We start from the raw sequence: 17679 nt of genomic DNA on the forward strand, positions 1-17679 counted from the left end.
GTATAATGTATATATATGGTATTCTTACCACACAGTAAGATCTTGAAAGCAAGGGCGGTTATTAACCTCAAAATTATATTTGAGACACTGCTGACATCTATCTATTTTCCTCTGAATAGCTCCTAGGTAAATGGCCTTTGTAGCTGTAAAGTTGTCTAACTTAGGGCTCCTGCACACTTGCGTTTTTCTTGCGCGTTTTTCTCATGTGATATCGCTGCATTTTTTTCACGCAATTGTCAATTGGACTTTCGAATGTTAAAAAGTAAAAACACATCTCGAGTTTGTGCTTTGCACTTTTTGTGCGATGTGTTTTTAACATTAGAAAGTTCCATTGACAATCGCGTGAAAAAAACGTGCAAGAAAAACGCAAGTGTGCGGGAGCCCTAATAATGTGGTTTAATTCTAACCCTATATGTGGAAATTCTTCCTCCATGTACATATACTCTGCTATTTTCAGAGTAGTAATTCTCAGGTACTACTGTACTGCTACCGTTACCACTACTACTAGTAGTAACAAGCAAATTTGTCTTAAGAAACTTAAAGGTTATAATAACTTGCCAAAAAGTTGAGCTTTTTAACCCCTTAACCCCTTAATGACACGGCCCATTTTGGCGTTGAGGAGCAAGCGATTTTTGGTATTTTTCCATCTCCATTTTCCAAAAGCCATAACTTTTTTATTTTTCTGTCGACGTGGTCGTATAAGGGCTTGTTTTTTTTGCGTGGCGAGCTGTAGTTTTTATCGGTGCCACTTTTGGATACATTGACTATATCGTAAAACTTTTATTATTTTTTTTTATAATAACGGAGACAAAACGCATCAATTCTGCCATAGATTTTTGGCTGTTTTTTTTACAGCGTTAATCATGCAGCATAAATGACACAATACATTTTTTTCTGCAGGTCGGTACGATTACAATGATACCAAAATTCTTATATATTTTTTTTAGGTTTTTCCACTTTTTTGCAATAAAAACCACTTTTTTTTGGAAATCTTTTTTTTTTTTTCTATTGCTGCATTCAAAGTCCTGTAGCTTTTTAATTTTTCTATGTACGGAGCACTCTGAGGGCTTATTTTTTTGCGAGCTGTAGGTTTATTGGTACCATTTTGGGGAATGTACGGCTTTTTTGATCACTTTTATTGCATTTTTTGGGAGGCAAAACGCTAAAAATTAGCATTTTGCTCCCCCCCTCACACCTTCCTACCCCCTTCCCACTCCACCCCCTTTCCCGAAGTTAATTTAAAAAATGTATGTGGTTAAGTTTGATAAATGTGTCTAAAATGTAAACCAGGATACCTATGAACAAACAAAGTATGTAGACTTGCATGTTATATTGTAATTGTCAAGCTCCACAATAAAAAACTATTGGAATTAAAAATTAGCATTTTGCCTCTGGTTTTTAGCGTTTTTTTTACACTTTTTGCCGTACAAAATAAAAAGTGTGTTCAACTTTTTGTGCACGTCATTACGGACACGTCAATACCAAATATGTGCAATTTTAATTTTATTTAACCTTTTTTTATGCTAATATTAGAAAAAGCACAAAAAAGGGGTTTTTACATTTTTTTTTCTTTTTTTTTTACACTATTTGAGTCCCTCTGAGGGACTTGCAGCACAGCACTTATGATCGCTGTGATAAGGCATGGCAGGCTTCTGCCCTGCCATGCCTTATCGCTTATACAGCGATCATAGGCATTGGCACTACAGGACGCCAGTGTCTGGCGTCCTGTCGCCATGGCGACAGGCCGGGCTCTCGCGATAACATCGCAGGAGCCGGCTGAAGACACAGAGGGAGCTCCCTCTGTGAACTCTTTCCCTGCCGCGATCTACTTAGATCGCGGCAGGGAAGGGGTTAACAGCGGGAGGCCAGCTATCACTGACAGCCGGCTCCCGCTGCGGGATAGCGCGGGATTAGTCATGATCTCGCACTATCCCGATGACATAAGGGTACGTCATTTTGCAGGAAGTACCAGCCTGCCATGACGTACTCTTACGTCATAGGGCGGGAAGGGGTTAAGGACGTGGCACTTTTTAAAAAAAGTTTTGTTTTTTCCTACCCACATTCAAAAAATCATAACTCTTTTATTTATCCATCAACATGGCTGTCTGGGGCTTGTCTTTTCCAGAACAATTGTATTTCTCAATGGTGCTATTTAATGTACCATGAAATGTACTGAAAAACATTTTAAAAATTCTAAGTGAAGTGAAATTTTAAAAAAAACAACTTACAATTCCACCATCTTTGGGGGTTTCTGTTTATACAGTGTTCACACAGCAGCAAAAACGACATGATAACTTTATTCTATGGGTCAATATGATTACAACGATACCAATGAAAGTATTTTCTACGGCCATCTTTGGACAGCCATAACTTTTTTGTTTTTCTGTCGATATAGTTGCGTGAGGGCTTTTTTTTGCAGTATGTCCTGTAGTTTCTAATAGTACCACTTTGGAGTACATACAACTTTTGTTTGCATACTATTATATTATAGTGAGATCTGACATGCAGTTTATCAAGCCACTCTATAGGCATGACTTGATTGCAATGGCAACCCTGCGGTTATTGAGAACACCTCCGACTGCCATGGCAACGGGAAGTCCCCCCCTGAACACTGATTGGGGTATTTTTTTTGAATATTAACTTTTTTATTAGGGATTTCAAACATATTACAAGTCTTTTTTTCTTCTTCTTTTGAGACGATATATAAATGCTATAGATTAACAGAATTGCAATACTTCTCTCATATGCATATCATAATACATGATGTACTAATCCCATTTTCCTATATATGTAAGACATTTATGAGTTATGTAAGCTGTATTAATAAAACAAAACACAACATTTGTTGAAATGAACTTTTGGCATTCCATTTGGAGCATGTGGATACTGGTTTTCTGGTTACCTCCACGATCCCCATCGCTCCTTGTGTTTGCTCAAAGAGTTGTTTCTCATCGCCAACCACTTCTCGAGCACACATTGCTCAGCCATTCGTTCCCTGAACTCCATGAACGTGGGGAGGATGGGCTCCCTCCAATGCTTAGCAATAAGGGATTTGGCTGTCATCAGAACATGTCCCAATAAGTATCTAGCGCTGGGGGGATAGATGTTCAGGTCGATCAGTAGCAGAATTAGTTTGGCTTTCTTTTCGATCCGGGACTTCAAGGTGCCTTCCAGTTAGCTGAGAATTGATCTCCAATAATTATTTATTTTAGGGCATGACCAAAATATGAGTGAGAGTTCCTGTTACGGCACTCTGCCCCCCGAGCGCCAGATGGGGTGCCCTGAACTTCCCGCACCCCACTGTCCCTGCCTACTTGCCTCGGCCCTGGCTAACCCCAGGCGGACAACTGGGCGGCGGTCCCTGTACTGGCTAGGGACCTGGCGACTACCAGGATGGAACTAACTAACGGGGGACAGAGTGCCGACAGAAGAGGCAGGTGTAACAGACCAACAAAACTTACTAGGTAAATCAAGGCTGGAGGTGGAGCTCACAGACAAACGCAAGGATACTGACAAGCAACTAGGGCAGACTGGAACAGACCTGACTAGAGGCTAGCAGAACCAATAACTGGCAGTGAGCTCAGGTCACTGCCAGCCTTTTAACTTCAAGCCCCCGCCTGGGGGCAGAGAGTGGGAGGAGCCGACTCTCCCACTGTGCATAAGGAAGTGACAAAAGGTTTCAATAAAGACTTATGGAACACCCTGTGAACCCTCCATGTAGTTGGCAAACCCAGTTCGTAGGCGAGCGGGTTTACCACCCGTGTGATGACAAACGGACCCACGTAACGTGGCGCTAGCTTCAAGGATGGGACCCTCAATTTGAGATTTCTAGAAGACAGGTATACCTTCTGTCCCACCCTGTATGGTTCAGATACAGACAGACTCTTCCCACTACGCAACTGCATACGAGTCCCCGTTGCTTCCAAGTTTTTCTGTACCTCTTCCCATACTCCCCGAAGCGTATCTGTGGCGACATCCGCTGCCGGACAGACCGAAGGAGTAGGTATTGCTGTAAGAAAACGAGGATGCTGACCACATACACAAAAGAATGGAGATACCCCAGTGGAAGAACAAGGGCGGTTGTTTAGTGCAAACTCTGCCAACGGCAGGAACTCTGCCCACTGATGAGCCTTTTCGCTAGCAAATAACCGTAAATATTGCACTAAATCTTGGTTCTTCCGCTCAGTCTGACCATTAGTTTGCGGGTGGAATGCTGACGAGAAGGAAAGCGACGTTCCCAGGTTTCTACAGAAGGCACGCCAAAACTGCGACACAAACTGAACCCCGCGATCAGATACAATATTTTGGGGAACCCCATGTAGACGAATTATTTCTGTTACAAAAATCTTGGCAAATTCTTTTGCCGAAGGTAGCTTCTTTAACGCCACAAAATGTGCCATCTTTGAGAACCGGTCGACCACCAGTAAGATAGTAGTGCACATCTGGGATTCTGGTAGATCAGTGATAAAGTCTACCGATAACTGCGACCATGGACTGGAAGGAAGCGGTAGCGGTCTCAGGGGACCCTCCGGAGGACGCCATCGACTCTTGTTGCGAGCACAGACAGAGCATCCCCTAACGAAGTTGCGGATCTCCTGAGCCATGCCTGGCCACCAGAAGTGTCTGGAACAAACCTCTTGAATTGAAGTGTCGACATGAGATGTTAAGCTTTTGAGGTCAGACTGTATGGTTTCACGCAGGGGCATGACAATCTCCTTTATATACAGCTCAGAGGCTGTTTTATTTGAAGCAGAGAGATTAGCTAAACTGCCTTCTTTTACAGTGGTGTTTTCAACAGGGATGTCTGTGTTAATGTCTTCTGACATCCTCTGCCTCTGCTTCTCCGGGCTGCCTGAGGGTGATGGGACATACAGAGACAGCATGCCCGGCGCCATCTTATGTCCCTTAATGTGGCTTGTATTGTCCCCGACCTCCAGGGGCTCCACAGCCTCCTCTCCCTCCATCCCTCCTGTATACTTTTCTGCAGCTGTCAGCTCTTCCCCGGCAACCCGCGGCTCACCTACATTTGCTTCGTCTGAGGTCCCCACTCTCTCCTCTAGCATTAAGCCGCCGGCAAGCTCGTCTCCCGCCGCCATTTTAGCTGGGGTGCCGCGCGCCGGAAAGAAGTCCTCCAGCCTGGCAGGTTTTGCTTTTGTCGTCCTCCTCCTTGACATCGCTGAGGTCTTGGTGAGTTCCCACGGCTTGTGGGTATCTTTCCTTCCCGTCTTGTGTCGCTTTTTGTTGCTTTTGAGCATATGGTTAACGGAGCCTAAGCAGGAGCGTCCATTCTTGTTCCTCTCTAAGTCACGCCCCCCACTTATTGGGGTATTTAAATGCTGCTGTTTCACTGCAAAATGACCTCTAAGCAGGTCACAGAGCATGCAAATAATGGTTTTGGAACAAGATCAGGGTCCAGTAGTAAGCAGAGGTCAGGAAAAAGCCAAAGTCTGGTGCACACATATCAACAGTGGAAGAATTAGAAAAGTACCAGTCAGAGTTTGGTACACAGGTAAACATAGTGTTAGAGTAATCACCTAATTTAGGGGATACTCAACGTGTATCGTAGACTTATTAATCAGGTATGCCTAATTATTATTATACGGCATTGTAGAAGGAATCACGTGACACAGTATGGTGTCTCAGGCCTCTCTTCTGAAGCAAGTTTATTGAATCATATTATAGTAAATCTGACATAGGCTGATCACATCCTCGCCCCCTCAGCATCCAATCAAATTACAATAAGTATTTTATAGTGAATAACAGAAAGGTTATTGTGTATATTAATAAGTATTTCAGAAATATTTTTTTACCAGGCTTGCAACAATTAAAGTTAGTAATGTAACTTTGAGAAAATATTGTTTTATTCAGTATCAACATACACCATCTAGGAATAGTGCCTGTGCCTCTGGGGTATATGTGTTGTCTAAAGACAAAGAACAACTCATCAAACCTTGGGCCTATTTATAAGAAGGCACAAATGCAAGGACATCTAGAGCCAAACAATACTATTAGAAATGTACTCTAACTACTGCTGACCCATTTCTTTATTAAAAAGACATAAGATGGCTAAGGGAATTATGTGCTTTTAAACCATGAATTGATTACGTTAACATTTTCCCCTCTTTTGTTGCTATACACTTCATTACTTGACTAAGTATTTCTCTATACTCTATTCCTATAAAGTGGACTTTTTCTTCGCCTTAAGGGGCTTTTTTTTACTCATTCCTTAGTCCAATAATGCTTAAAGTTGTTGAAAGCTTTTACAAGTGTGGGGTGCATGTGATTGGTTAAGCAACCTAAATATTAAGTAAGCACCTACAGATAACAGCAGTATTAGAAAGACAGTTTGTATGATTCCCATGGCCCATCATTTGACACATTCCATCCTACGCAGCTGTAAGGTAATCAAGTACTATTGTACAGTATGTTGGTTAGTGAGTACAATTATCTGGGACTATACGATATTTATCTGGTTTACTGATCCTAACACAGCAAATACCTGATCATCTACATAATCTGTTGTCACTATCAACTTGTATTTAGGACTATATATCTTCTAATTGTGATATATGAGGGCGCTATTTTGTGAAGCATAGGCAGCCATAGAGAGCTTGCAGAAGGCTATCTATTCTCTGCAATATTTCACTAATCCCAGGGAAGTGTGCAATACCCAGGGGGTTCTGGGAAATGCAATAGCTGAATTTTGTCAGTAGTAATGTGTCTACTGCCCTGTGAAATGCAATGTCTGGTAACCTGCTCTTTTCTCTCTTTCTCTGTCTTTCTGTTGCACATATTCAGATGTTATGATTGTTACTATCACAGAAATGCAAGGCTGTTTTCCAAGACCATTTACTGAGGTCTCATGAAAAACAGCCTTAACCCTTTCCAATCCAATGTCGGGCCTGCCCCGACATCATAATTTCCCTCCACAGCTCCGATGTCGGGGCAGGCCCGACACTTGCAGTGCAGGAGTGCATCTGCACCCGATCGTCAGACACATCGGGTGCAGATGGATTCCTGCACTGATCCTCATCGAGGACCCCCGAGGAGAAGGCAGAAAGGGTTTTTAACCCTTTCTGCCTTTTCCTTTACACATTACATAGCGCTCAATTAGCGCTATGTAATGCATAGAGATTCCGGCCGGCCGGCGATCATGTGACCGCTGATGTTACCTGACCCCCGGCGGTCACATGAACGCCGAGCCGGGAGCCTGCACTGTGGGAGGACCTGCTTACCTGACCGGCGTCTTCCGTATTCTCCTTCTGTCTCCCGGCGATCATGTGACCGCCAGGTGCCACCTGACCCCAGCGGTCACATGATCGCTGAGTCGGGAGGGAGAAGGAGAATGCAGAAGACGCCAGACAGGTAAGCAGGTCCCTCCCTGCACCCGCCTGAACTCAGTTCAGGAGGGTGCAGGGAAAATGTATTTTTTCTCACCCATTCTCCCGAGCTCCAATTTATTTGGAGCTGGGGAGAATGGGTGAGAAAAAATAAATGGATTGGAAAGGGTTAATCTGCCTGAGAGAAGTTCTGCCTCTAAAGAGACGTCACTGCACTTGTTAAGTTTTTAATAACCAATGATAATAAATGAATTATAATAAATTATAATTATTAGCAAGTAAGGCGTCTTCTAGCCTTGTTTCAAATGTCTTTGTATAAATACCTCTTCGGTTTGGCTAAAAAAATCAGAGGACTTCCTATCACATTCAATGCTGTGATGTTAATTTGTAAGCTTTCTCAAGCTTAAGCATTAACTCTTAATTTGGCCACCTGAAAACATACCAACTAGTGAATATTTGCGCTAACGATTTGGCACTCAGCGTGCGGCATGACCGGAAACTCACTCCTGATTCTAGCGAAGAATTCAATGATTTTCTCTTCTCCTGGAAAGACAGACAGAGTGCTCTATAAACAAAAAGGTAAGAAATGTTATTTCTTACAAAATTATCTGTCCTTCCCTGAGCTTGTGATTGTCCCTCATCGCTGGCCAAGGAGGGCACTACTGTTGTGCATTGGGATCCATGTCAAAGAATCCAGCAGACAGTATGTTTTTGGGTAAGAAAGCTGTATGTAAATGGTGAACTACTGTCCGGACTTTGGGTAGTGGGTTTCTGTGAAGAAAGAAAATTTTTGAGTGTTATTGGCCGGACCCTGTAAATGTGCAAATTCTTTAGGCTAACACAAAGGAGGAATACCATGGTGAATGAACTGTGCATGTTGCAGAAAGGCTACAGTAGCACTTGAATGAATCTGAGAGTTAAAGATTGTGTATATTGCTGTTTAAAAGTTTGCTGTGTGAACAATATTGTTTATCATGGTTTAATAATGAGTGTAAAATCTATATTATATGTTATTTTACAAATACATAGTGTTTTTTGCTTCCTTTGTTCTTCAAATGAGGGCGGAAACATCATTTCCCAGGTGGTGGTGGTGGTGGGGTTTGTTCTTTGCTCAACCAAGTAGATAGTGATGTCTCTCTCTCATCCCCCATTTGACATTCCTGAGGTGGGGGCCAATGAGTGCACTGAGTTCTGCTAATTATCTGAAGAGGAATTAGCCATATGGGAGTTATAGAAGTACTCTTTTTTTTTAACTTAAGACGTTGTGCAAATTGTGTGTGTTGCATGGTGATTGCTAGGGGGCTATATGGTTATCTTTATTGTTCGAAGAAAAAGTTTCCCCACCACGCATTCCCCATATTAACTGTGTGTCCACATAAACGATGCATATACATTTGTTGGCATAGAATCATAGAAGGGTAGATTTGGAAGGGATCTGGTCCAATCCCCTGTTGAGTGCTGGATTCACTAAGTCATCCCAAACAAATATTTGTCCAGCCTTTGTTTGAACACTTTCATTAAAGGAGTACTCACCATCTCATATGGTAACCTGTTCCACTCATTGATCACCCTCACTGTCTAATTTGATTCAATTTGTGTCTCCTCCCTTTTATCCCATTGTTTCTAGTCTTTCCTTGTGCAAATGAGATTAGGGCTGATCCCTCTGCACTGTGACAGCCCATCAGATATTTGTAGACAGCTACTAAGTCTCCTCTCGGCCTTCTTTTTTGCAAGCTAAACATTCCCAGATCCTTTAACTATTCCTCATATGACATGATTTGCAGACCACTCACCATCTTATTCTCTGAACTTGCTCCAGTTTGACTATGTCTTTTTTAATTCGGGTGCCCAGAACTGGACACAGTATTCCAGATGACGTCTGGAATAGTAGAGGGGGACAATTACCTCATGTGAGCTAGACTCTATGCTTCTCTTAATACATCCCAGAATTGTGTTTGCCTTTTTGGCTGCTGTATCACATTATCGACTCATGTTCAGACTATAATCTATTAGTATATGCAAGTCCTTTTCACATGTGCTGCTGCTTAGCCCAATTCCTCCCATTCTGTATGTGCTTTCTTCATTTTTCTTGCCCAGATGTAGGCAACCTTCTTAGACATTTCTGCCTTTAAGAATATCCAGTTATTTGATTCCTCTAACCCTCTTTCTGAGTTCATTAAAATATGCCTTTCTGAAATCCAACCTTGGAGTCTGAGTTTTCTCAGGTCTTCCTCCCCTTTTTATCAAAAATTCAAGGATACCATGATCACTGCCTCTTAAGGTACCAGCCACCCTTACTTCCTCAACCATTCTCTTCCTTTTGTAAAGAATTAGGTCCAAGATAGATGCCCTTGTTATCTCTTCTACCTTTTGGAAGATAAAGTTGTCAGCATTAGCGGCTAAGAATTTGTTGGATCCATTACCAACAAATGTCTGGATAGTTAAAGTCTCCCATAATCACTATGTCATGCTTTTTTGAATCAACATCTTCTGCTTGTCCAGGTGGCCTATAGTCAATACCTACAATAGTATCCTTTCTGTAGTTTTCTTACCCAAACAGTTTCTACAGAGCTACCAATCTCTGAAGCTTGAATCTTTGTGGAGATAAATGTTTTCCTAACATACAACGCAACACTTCCCCTTTTTTAAGTCTGTTTCTTATAAATAAGTTGTATTCTTCAAGCCTTGTATTCCAATAATGTGTATCATTCCGCCAAGTTTCCGTGATGCCTGTGACATCATATTTTTCTTCCTCTATTAGGAGCTCCAATTCTCTTTGTTTGTTTCCCATGCTTTGTGCATTTGCTCTACTTTCTTTCTGAATTTTTTGTCTTTGTTCTTTCTTTCCACTTCTAATAGCAAGCTTCTCAATTGTATTAATTACCTGTATATTTTTGCCTGGCCTTTCACTTCCCTTCCCATAATGTTCTAGTTTAGGTAAAGTGTTCTAGTTGTGGTAGAGTGTCGGCTTAAGAGCTTTTCTCCCCCTTACAGTATGCCAAACAGATTGCTAAAGAGATAAATATCTCTTAAGACGTGACCGTGCCACAAAGGGCAGGTCGTGAACTGCACAAGGATAGTAAGGTATGGGAAACTAACAGGAAAGCGGTGGGAAATGGTAGTGCCCAAAAGATAACTAGACAAATCATAACCCCTGTAGATGATGGGTATTGTTCTGACTATTGAGGAATGAGATTGGAGCTGAACATTGTACTGCTGATAACTAAAGTGTTGCTATTTGTGGTTTTTGTGATCCGTGTAACTTGGAGACTTATTGCTAGTTTGAGAAAAGGGCACTGAAGCACTTACTTCCTGGAATAAGTACACTGGCAAGGGTACAGTTTGTAAAGCTAACAAGGGTGTAGTGTTGAGAAGTGTGTCAGCACAAACAGGCTTTTTTGAATTGCAATCAGACAGGACTTTGAACCTGAGTCAAAGATTGTGAGATAAGCCTAGGTGAGTTACAATGGGGAACTCACAAGGAAATGGTGGTAAGGGCAGTGCCTGGAAGACTGCTAAGCGAACGGATAAGGGGAGAAAAGTTAAAAGTGCATTGCAAAAATGTCAAGCAATGTTAAAAAGAGCTGGTATGAATCCAGATGGATGCTTGGACAGTTGTACAAGTGGGAATTGGGCATGTGTTGTGTTGTCACCACCATCAGATGACCAATAGTGGGCAAACACTTCAAACCATGGTAAGATTTTCCTTACCTGTGATTTTGTTCACTATCTGCAGTATAGCTGATTCGATTTTCTGATTATAAATTAAAAAATCTTCTTGATGATTGTATGGTATGAATTTGCAATTTGTGAGTGGGAAGAATGAAGATTTCTTATATAGAAACTTGATTATAGAGGGTTAATGGTTTCTTGCTTCTTATAGACTAATAGATAAGGTGAATTCTGAAATTTGAATACTATTGAAGTATGATGCTAAAATGAGTTCATTACATACTTGACAAACCTGATGAGTCCATTGCCAATAGAATCAAATTAAGAACAAAAGTTTACTTAAAAGTGTATCACATCTCCAATGTGGCTAGATTTATGGTGTCAGAGACCTGTCCAGTCAACTTATTAGAGCAGACATACTTACAGTAATGCAAGCAGAAAGTGAATTTTCCCCAAATGGTCTTAGGGTTACTAGGCCTTTAACAAATCAGCAGTTAGCCACCATTTGTACAGTTCTTATGGTTATAGATTGTAAATTCTTCCCCTATATGCAGAAAGTTTTTGCACAGCTACCAGAGGTGTTGTGTACTCCTTACTATCATGGTCCCTTCTGCAGGCATGGAAATTCTGCATTGAGCTTAAATTAAAAATCCTTCAGTTACCAGATTCACTAAGTATGAGACCGTCCTTCTAACACCCTCACATCACGATCAAAATAGTTTGAAATACTGCTTCATTCCTACTGCTGAACTTGAAAAGGGGGAGGTAGAAGTGACAGGGGCAGACCATGACATTAACTTTAAAGCGCATAATTGTCTGAAATTAATAGAAGTGAAACTGTAGTAGTTGAAAATGTTGTTTAAGCTCCCATTCCTAAGCAGATATCGACTGGGGTCACAAAATTGTTTCCCCCATGCATAGAATTCTAACACAATTACTAGTCAGCAACACTGCAGCTGTAATCTGTATTGGGAAGATGTGCTACAAGCCTTGCAAGGCTCTATTCACTTCTCATCCGATGGTACTGTTACCCTCAGCTCTGAGGTGGATGAACAGTTAATTTGCTTATTAAAAGCTTTTTGTTTTCTAGGAAAAAGCTAACAGGATCAAGCCCCTTGCAGTTATAGGTCAGCTTATTCGGGTCCCACAGATGCTATGGGTGACTAGCAAGACAGATATTGGGAAGTTTACGGTCCCACCTGTCTTGGTCAAGCTGAAAGAATGGGCTATGTTTCCCCACATGCCTCAGTATGCGCCTTGAGCTCAGCACAAGAGGCAACCATTGAAGTAACAATTCCTGCCATACTATAGACCAGGGTCATAAAAGAAACTACGTTGAATTCCACTACATTACTTTCCCTTGCATCCAATGGAGGGGGGGGGGGGGGGGCAGTAACCACTGGGCAGCCAGATAATACGCTGTATTTCAAATCATTAGAGCCCACAGAACAACAAGATGTTTTATGTCAACATGATTGCATTGCCCTTGTGGTGCAGGAAACTGTTGTTTTTGAGTATGATAAAGATGAACCAATTGCTAATGCAGACTTTGAGTTTTTCTTAGATTGTTCCATAAATCATGAAGATGGACAAGCAGAACAGGTTATGCAGTGATAATCATCATTAGTAATTGTAAGAAAACAAATCACTCCCTTCCTGGAACAGCTGTTCAGGACATCGGAGTTGATGGTGTTTGCTGCAATGTGTAAGCTGGCTGAAGGTAAGACTGTTAGTGTCTGCACCAACTCGAGGTATGCTTTTAAAATTACATGCGGTAACGCACCGTTCTGGCACAGTAGAAATTTTGTTGGACCCTCTTGTAAACCAATCCAGAACAAAGAAGCACTGTCTTTGTTGTACACGGCTTTGGCTCTTCCCAAACAGGTGGCCATCATCAAGGTGCAAGATCACACTAAGGAAGTAACTCCTGAAGCTCTAGAGAGCAGCAACCCAACTGCGCTTGACTGAGATAGCTGCTATTAATCTCGACACAGCCATTTTTTTCCATTCTCGGTTTTTCCTCTCCACTTTTTAAAAAATCATAAATTTTAATTTATACATCGATGTAAATGTCTCTTTCTGGTCAGTGAAATGGGAGAATCTCTCCCTCATGTTATATAACAGATATCATTTAGGTGGGTGCACTTCTAGTAACCCCAGACCAATGAAAACGACACTACATTGGCAAAACATGTTGTGGGGGGTTTCTATATATCTTTTAGTTCAAACACACAGACCTGGTGATATTATTGAGGCAGAGTCATTAATTTGCAGAGACCTGCTTGGTATGTTATATACCAGCTATTTAGGAGAGCTCTATAAAGCACAGTATACAGTATATTGCAGCAGCATTGAATGATATATTATAGGTGGCTTACCTCTCCCAGGTTTGCCAGGCGGGTGTTTGTATTTTTAATTATAATGTCTCTTATTATTTTAATTTAGTTCAATAAAAGTTAGCTTTTAATAAGGGTATTCAACCAAATCACAGTGAGATAACTGTAAGCTAAGAAGCACTACCCAAACGTTCCAACCAGGATTTTCCCACCAGCGGGCGGTCACATGCCGTTCATTGTGCATATGACCGCTCAGCCACTCACAGGCTTTAGCTGTGATTCTTCTATGGCCACAAGAGAACAAGAATTGGCCAGCCAATATCAAGTAAACTTATTCACAGAGGTTTCACATGATGTGAGAACAGGTTCTCTGTAGATTTGACTTTCAAAGCTGTGTTAACACAGTAAAAAATATGAAAAAAAATGTGAAAAAAAAAGTGAAAAAAACTTCCCCGCGCTCCAAGGGTTACATTTTTTTAAAGTCATAAATTTTTTTCATATTTTTAACTGGTTCCTACTAAGCCCTGGTTACCAGTGGGCTTCACCTCCTGGGTCGCCTCTCTAGACGGCTGGGTACAAAGGGGTAAAGAGGATGATAAGCTTCTTTGGACTTTAGGTGCAGGTGGATCCTCGAACCAGGGTGATCCGCCGAGCACCAGGTGAGTGTGTATTCACTTACACCATCTGACAATTGTGTAAATTCTTTTGGATAAGGCGCTGATAACTGTCGACCTTTTATTTTGTGTTGACTCAGTAATATATTGTAAATGACTCCTGGAGGCAAAAAGTCTAATGCATAATTTTCAGGTACATGTGGTGGTGTCAGATGTTACTTGGATTTTAGTTGATGTCATATCTCTGCCTCACCAAAGCACAGGAATGTAAAAAAAATCAGTTAACAGAAGCATGTACATTGTTCACCCAGATGTTTCCTCTTTTTTTAAATAAAATCTTAAAATGAGCAGTGACATAAATTTTTAATAAAACTGAAATAACTTAAGTAGAGCCAACTACCGGTCATAAGCAATTGTCAACATAAGACAGTAAAGTCACAGATTAAGTCCAGTACTAGTGTGGGGAGGTGAAGCAGAATGTAGTGTACTATACTATGGGAAAGTATGAAGTTCTGTCCCCTGAATAAAAGAATGCCAGTATATAATGTTTGCAGTGATTAATTTATGTGATACATTACTAAAATTTACAATGTCACAGGTAAATGGCTCTATTTAAGTCATTTCTGAAGCAGACTCATGGGGGCAAAAACTTTGCCAAGACAGGTACAAATTTACAGTAATATCACTATCATCAGCTTAAAATGTGATTTTCTGATTTAATCACCATTTACACTTTCAGATGATTAACCCAACACATTTTGGGGGCCTCAAATAGAAACCTTGACTCTTATGGTTCAAAAAAATGTTTTCTTGAAGCTATTACAGCAGGTGTGAAATATGAGATTTACAGTAAATAAGAAAAAATAGAGGAATGCGTAATAACTCACATTATCTCTTCATTATTGTTTGATGCATAGCTTCATATTTAAATTGATAAAAATTTAGATCAGTGAAAGAATAAAACAGTAGCCAAGGACACCAAGTAACATAAAAGGTATCATAACTATTGTAATTCTCTGCTTTAATTTCTTCCATATGCATTATGAAGTTCAAAGCCTCTGTCTACAATGACCTCAAAAAGCAGGTGGGTGACTTCCATAAACTGTAACCATGAGTCAGCACAAAAGACATAATACAAATGTGTAATGAGTCAGGGCAAGAGGCTAGTATCATTATGGCTGATATGTCAAACTCCCACTTGGCTGCACTACAGTGAATGTTGGGGGACAGGATGGTATGTGCTAGTCTCTACTCCTCTGGATGATGTTACAGTGTAGCATGGTGCAGGTTCCCCAGTGGAAAGGAGCTCCAGGAATCAGGAAGGGGTTATTAGCAAAACATACATTTATTGTAGCTTTAGGTGGCAAAAAGGGTGATATTTTTTACAGTCACTTTCCAACATTCAAGTTCAGAGGTGGTGACCGGAGATACTGTTGTCTACTAGAGATGAGCGAACATACTCGTCCGAGCTTGATACTCGTTCGAGTATTAGCGTGATCGAGATGCTCGTTACTCGAGACGAGTACCATGCGATGTTCGAGTTACTTTCACTTTCATCTCTGAGACGTTAGCGTGCTTTTCTGGCCAATAGAAAGACAGGGAAGGCATTACAACTTCCCCCTGCGACGTTCAAGCCCTATACCACCCCCCTGCAGTGAGTGGCTGGCGAGATCAGGTGTCACCCGAGTATATAAATCGGCCGCTCCCGCGGCTCGCCACAGATGCATTCTGACAGAGATCAGGGACAGTGCTGCTGGTGCCGGAGCTGCTATAGGGAGAGCATTAGGAGTTATTTTAGGCTTCAAGAACCCCAACGGTCCTTCTTAGGTCTAACCGTGTGCAGTAGTGTGGAGGCTGCTTTTTGCAGTGTTGCACTTTTTTTTTTTTTGTATATCGGCCGTGCAGAGCATTGCGTCCTGCAGTAATTTTACATTGTCCAGGGCCAGTAGTGGTGAGGCAGGGACAGAAGACATATTTAGTGTATATGGGCAGTGGGCCTTTCCAAAAACATTTGGGAAAAAAAATCTATTTGGGCTGCCTGTGACCGTCCTCAGTGTACTGGGTCTCTGCTGGGGGTAGTTGTCCTAATTCCTACGCAGCCAGCTAAGTGTTACAGCAGGCTTGCTCAAAATTCTTTCCTGCCTCTGTGTTGCCTCTTACATCACCGCTGTATTCCTGTCCACAAGTGTACTGGGTCTCTGCTGGGGGTAGTTGTCCTAATTCATACGCAGCCAGCTAAGTGTTACAGCAGGCTTGCGCAAAATTCTTTCCTGCCTCTGTGTTGCCTCTTACATCACCGCTGTATTCCTGTCCACAAGTGTACTGGGTCTCTGCTGGGGGTAGTTATCCTAATTCATACGCAGCCAGCTAAGTGTTACAGCAGGCTTGCGCAAAATTCTGTGTTGCCTCTTACATCACCACTGTATTCCTGTCTACAAGTGTACTGGGTCTCTGCTGGGGGTAGTTCTCCTAATTCATACGCAGCCAGCTAAGTGTTACAGCAGGTTTGCACAAAATTATTTCCTGCCTCTGCTGTGCGTTCCGTAAGCGAAGTCAGCCTCCAACCACAGGCCAATAAGCGGCACATTTAATTACAGCGTTCTGTTTCTGCACTACTGGTAATACAGCATGCTGAGGGGTAGGGGTAGGCCTAGAGGATGTGGACGCGGGCGAGGACGCGGAGGCCCAAGTCAGGGTGTGGGCACAGGCTGAGCCAGTGCGGTGGCCAGGGGTAGAGGCAGGGCCAGACCGAATAATCCACCAACTGTTTCCCAAAGCGCCCCCTCGCGCCGTGCCACCCTGCAGAGGCCAAGGTGCTCTAAGGTGTGTCAGTTTTTCACAGAGACGCCTGACGACCGACGAACAGTGGTGTGCAACCTTTGTCGCGCCAAGATCAGCTGGGGAGCCACCACCACCAGCATGCGCAGGCATATGATGGCCAAGCACCCCACAAGGTGGGACGAAGGCCGTTCACAGCCTCCGGTTTGCACCACTGCCTCTCCCCCTGTGCCCCAACCTGCCACTGAGATCCAACCCCCCTCTGAGGACACAGGCACGAGTGCCTACCGGCCTGCACCCACACCCTCACCTCCGCTGTCCTCGGCCCCATCCAGCAATGTCTCTCAGCGCAGCATCCAGACGTCGCTAGCGCAACTGTTTGAGCGCAAGTACGCCGCCACGCACCCGCACGCTCAAGCGTTAAACGTGCACATAGCCAAATTGATCAGCCTGGAGATGCTGCCGTATAGGCTTGTGGAAACGGAGGCTTTCAAAAGCATGATGGCGGCAGCGGCCCCGCACTACTCGGTTCCCAGTCGCCACTACTTTTCCCGATGTGCCGTCCCAGCCCTGCACGACCACGTCTCCCGCAACATTGTACGCGCCCTCACCAATGCGGTTACTGCCAAGGTCCACTTAACAACGGACATGTGGACAAGCACAGGCGGGCAGGGCCACTATATCTCCCTGACGGCACATTGGGTGAATTTAGTGGAGGCTGGGACCGAGTCAGAGCCTGGGACAGCTCACGTCCTACCCACCCCCAGAATTGCGGGCCCCAGCTCGGTGCTGGTATCTGCGGCGGTGTATGCTTCCTCCACTAAACCACCCTCCTCCTCCTCCTCCAACGCAACCTATGTATCGCAATCAAGATGTGTCAGCAGCAGCAGCACGTCCCCAGCAATCGGTGTCACGCGGCGTGGCAGCACAGTGGTGGGC

This window comes from Eleutherodactylus coqui, chromosome 5 (genome assembly GCF_035609145.1).
Source record: "Eleutherodactylus coqui strain aEleCoq1 chromosome 5, aEleCoq1.hap1, whole genome shotgun sequence".
Lineage (NCBI taxonomy): Eukaryota > Metazoa > Chordata > Amphibia > Anura > Eleutherodactylidae > Eleutherodactylus > Eleutherodactylus coqui.